Here is a 4,774-nt window from a genome sequence, read left to right as displayed (position 1 = left end):
AAACAGAAAGTAATTTTGGTTGTTCCTCCAACTTTTCCAGATGCAGCCTCAGCCTTTTTTAACAGCTGTGAGCCTGTAGGACGAGGAAACCAAAGAAAATTAAAATAGAAAGGAAAAGAAAGATCAAGAAAGCAGGCATTTTCACTAGCTTAAGTAGAGCAAATGTTGCTTTGTTTTTTTTTTTTTGGTTTTTTAATGCAAAAGGTCCCAGGTTTAAATGTCCTCCAGTTTGGAAATGTAGGGAAACGGTGAATTATCCATACCAGAAGTTGGAAAGCTCTAGGTTTCTCTTCTATTGCCCTGGATTATTATTATTATTATTATTATTATTATTATTATTATTATTATTATTATTATTAATTTAATTTAATTTGTATACCGCCCTTCTCCCGAAGGACTCAGGGCGGTGAACAGGGCATAATAAAAAACTAGATACAAAAATTAAAAAGTAATTAAACAGCAATGCCCGTAATAAATTAATACAGATTAAAAGTTAAGACCGATTTATAAAACCCAACCCCATCCCGTCAGGCCAGGCCAGCTTGTTCAAAAAGGTAGGTTTTGAGATAGCGCCAGAAGGAATGGAGATCAGGCGCCATCCTGAGCTCGACCGGAAGATGGTTCCATAAATCTGGCGTGCCCACAGAGATTGCCCTCCCCCTGGGGGCCACCAGTCGGCATTCTTTGACCGGCGGCACCCTGAGGAGGCCCTCTCTGTGGGAGCGTACTGGGCGGAGGGAAGTTGACGCCGGCCGCAGGTGCTCCCCAAGGTATTCCAGACCCATGCCATGTAGGGCTTTGTAGGATGGGTTAGGGGTCTTCAAACCTGGCCCTTTTATGACTTATGGACTTCAACTCCCAGAATTCCTCAGCCAGCATGGGACGCTGGCTGAGGAAATCTGGGAGTTGAAGTCCACAAGTCATAAAAGGGCCAGGTTTGAAGACCGCTGGGTTAACTGATGTATGGCGACCAGTTCTCAGATTTCCTAGAATTATAGGGTTGAAAGGGACCTTAGTGGTCGTCTTGAAGGCCCAAGGCAGGAGTCCTTATACCGTCTCGACAGACTGTTGTCCAAGTGATGGAGCATCCACAACTCTGGAAGGCAAGCTGTTCCATTGATTAATTGCTCTTACTATCAGGAAATTCCTCCTTAATTCTAGATCGGGTCCCTCTTTAATGATCTTCCACTCAATACTTCTTGTCCGCCCCTCAGGTGCTTTGGAGAATAAGTTGATAGTCTCTTTTCTGTAACGGCCCTTCTGATATTGGAAGACTGCTATCAGTCTTCTCTTAGTTAGGCTAACCATATCTAATTCCCTTAGCTGTTCATTGTATGATTTAGCCTACAGTTAGTCCTTGACTTAAAGACCATTTGTTTAGTGACCATTCAAAGTTACAATATCACTGAAAAAAGTTACTTACAACCAGTTCTCACACTTAAGTTTGTTGCAGCATCCGCACGGTCATAGGATCAAAATTTGGGTGCTGACAACCAGCAAGTATTTGCAACAATTGCAGCATCTTGGGGTCACATGGTCACCATTTGCAACCTTCCCAGCCAGCTTCCGACAAGCAAAGTAATAAGGAAAAAACAGATTTGCTTAATGGCTATATAAGAGCCGTGGTGGCGCAGTGGTTAGAATGGAGTACTGCAGGCTACTTCTGCTGACTGCTGACTGTCAGCAGTTTGACAGTTCGATTCTCACTGGCTCAAGGTTGACTCAGCCTTTCATCCTTCCAAGGTCGGTAAAATGAGGACCTAGATTATTGGGGGCAAGATGATGACTCTGTAAACTGCTTAGAGAGGGCTGTAAAACTCTGTGAAGCGGTTTATAAGTCTAAGTGTTGATTCTATTGTTAGTTCACTTAACTGCAATGATTCACTTAACAATCGTGGCTAAAACACGTTTTGTAAAATTGGGTGTGATTCCCTTCCCAAGCACTTCCCAAGCAACAGAAATTCTGTTCATAAGTTCAGGACTACCCCCGTTGGAGTGTTTGTCCACTTTAATCCAGAAATGCCAATTTCTGGGTGGAGAATGTAAACATCTCTAAATGTTGAATCTCATCTTCAATATCCACAACCAATTATCACAGCTGATGAGAATTATGGCCCAAAAGAACGGCAGTCAAAGATTTCCTGCCCATAAGGTGAAACTTGCTGACAATGAGAACAATTAATCAGTGGAACGGCTTGCCTTCAGAAATTGTGGTTTTTCCATCACTGGAGGTTTTTAAGAAGAGACCGGATAAATAGCCATTTGTCTGAAATGATATAGGGCAGGGGTCCCCAACCCCCAGATCATTGACTGACCCTACTCCATGGTGCTCCAGAAACTGGGCCGTGCAAATAAGCCTTATCCACGCAGGTGATAGATGCAGATAGCACACAAAACCAAGCTCTCCGATCTGCAGAAAATCTTCTCTCCACGGAACTGATCCTTGGTCCCCAAAAGGTCAGGGGCTGCTGATATAGGGTCTCTTGCTGACGGAGGGGGGGGGGTTGGACTAGTAGACCTCCAAGGTCCCTTCTAACTCTGCTATTCCACATTCGTTCTGTTTTAGGAGTGTCTTCCAGAATCTCTGGCAGAGCTTCAGCCTCTGGTAATTAAAAAAGCTAGATAATGAACTTGGGACAACTCAGCAAATCCAGTGAACAGTAATGGGCAAATACAATCATGAAACATATGCTTTATTTGTCCATTGTCCCAATTGCTTAATTAATGTGTTCTGGTTTCCGAAATTTCATTTTTTTCACTTAAGAGGTTTATTTAGCTACAATGATGGAAAATGTAGGAAAAAAATAATAATTAATATGTAAAAGCTAGCAATCATTCCCCAGATCAAGCTTCCGCCACTGGGCAATGTTCAGATGCATTGGACAAGTTTCCTAAATGCTGGCTCAGAATTTTGGAAGTTGTTTTCATAATTTCACAAGGGATGTGATTCTGGAAGGAGGCTTAGAACAGGAGTACTTGTAGCTTCCAAAAACCTTAGCCATTAGTTACAGCCCCTCTCTAAAACTGGCCATCTAACTGCATTATTATGGAATTCTTATATTATGGAATTACGGAAACAATTCAGAGAAGAGCAACTAGGATGATCAAACGCCTGGAGGCTAAAACATACGAAGAACAGCTGCGGGACTTGGGTTTGGCCAGTCTAAAGAAAAGAAGGAATGGGGCGACATGATAGCAGGATTCCAGTATCTGAGGGGCTGCCACAAGGCAGAGGGGGCAGGTTGTTCACCAGAGCACCAGAGGAAAGGATAAGAAACAACAGTTGGAAACTGACCGAAGAGAAAAGCAACCTGGATTTAAGGAGAAACTTCCTGACAGTGAGGACAATCAACCAGTGGAACAGCTTGCCTCCAGAAATTGTGGGTGCCCCATCACTGGAGATCTTTAAGAAGAGACTGGACAATCACCTGTCTGAGATGGTGTAGGTTCTCTTGCTTAAGCGGGGGAGGGGCTGGACTAGAAGACCTCCAAGGTCCCTTCCAGCTCTGTTCTATTCTATTCATCAACTTGTATGCTGTCGATTGCATTTCTTCTCATGGCGATTATAAATTTGGAATGTGACCAAATGGGCCACATGACCACAGGTCGGGCGCTCAACAACCATCCTGCATTCATAGCTCCTTTCAGTGTCCCATGGTCATTTTACAACATTTTTACCAAAATTCAGCATTTACTTCTGGTTTTCGGCCAAACCAGCTCTGTAGAGCAGTGGCCCCCAACCTTTTGGGCACCTGGGACTGGTTCCATAGAGAAAGGTTTTTCCACAGATGGGAGAGTGCATAGTTTTATATGCTGCCTGCATTCCATGGATGGGTCTTTGCTTGTTTGTGTGGACCGGTTGCTGGCATGCTGCAGCCCAGTACCGGTCCACAGACCAGGGGTTGGGGACCCCTGCTGTAGAGAACAGTGGGTTTGCTTCCTGAGCACTGGGTTCACTTAACAACCATTGCAAAAAAAAAAGGTTGTGAAATCAGGTTGGTCATGCGGGTGATCTGTTTTATGACTGTCATGGCTTACAATGGGCAGGCTCCATTACGGTCTACCTGTCACAAGGACTACCTGTTACGAGATCTTCCATGAAAGTCTGGGGTAAATTCAGCCTCTCAAAAGCTCCAGAGGAATTTGCAACCCTCTTTTGTAGTCTGATAGTCCAGGTGAAGGCTTTGAGTGACTTAAAATGCTGCTTCATGGGTTTCTCGCCAGCTGAGCTGAGATAAGCTATCAGCCTGGTAATTTTCTCTCTCTGATTAGCCAACGTCTCCTCTCCTTCCATTTCTTTCCTGGCCTCCCCACAGCCTCACACAGTTCTCTGTCTTAGCTCTTGTTTTTACGTGGCCTCAATCCAGCACACCATCCAAAGGTTGAGTGCATTCCTTAGTCTGGAGAATAAAGTCCTCTATTCCTGCTTCTGTCACATTTTGTGGCATCGTCAAGTCTCTTGGCTGTACTTTTGCTAATCACACCCTCAGGGGCAGACTTAGAACACCCAGAATTTATGCCGTCCTTCTCCCTGGAGATCCCTACTGTTGTGACTCAGGGCCAGCCTGTGGGTCCGGCAGCCGGCTCGGATGTCTCAGATGACTCAGACGAGGGGGAGGAGGATGGTGTTGAAGACGAACTTGCTGATGATGGCTTGGAGGCTTCGCAGAGCCCCCAGCCAGGGCCCTCTTCTCAGCTGCGCGAGCCCGACAGTGCGGATGATGATGACCCACAGCTGGCCCTGTTCAAGGACGCCCGACGCAGGAGGCAGTCA

Source organism: Vipera ursinii (genome assembly GCF_947247035.1).
Source record: "Vipera ursinii genome assembly, chromosome: 3".
NCBI classification, from domain to species: domain Eukaryota; kingdom Metazoa; phylum Chordata; class Lepidosauria; order Squamata; family Viperidae; genus Vipera; species Vipera ursinii.
This window is presented reverse-complemented; position numbering follows the sequence as displayed.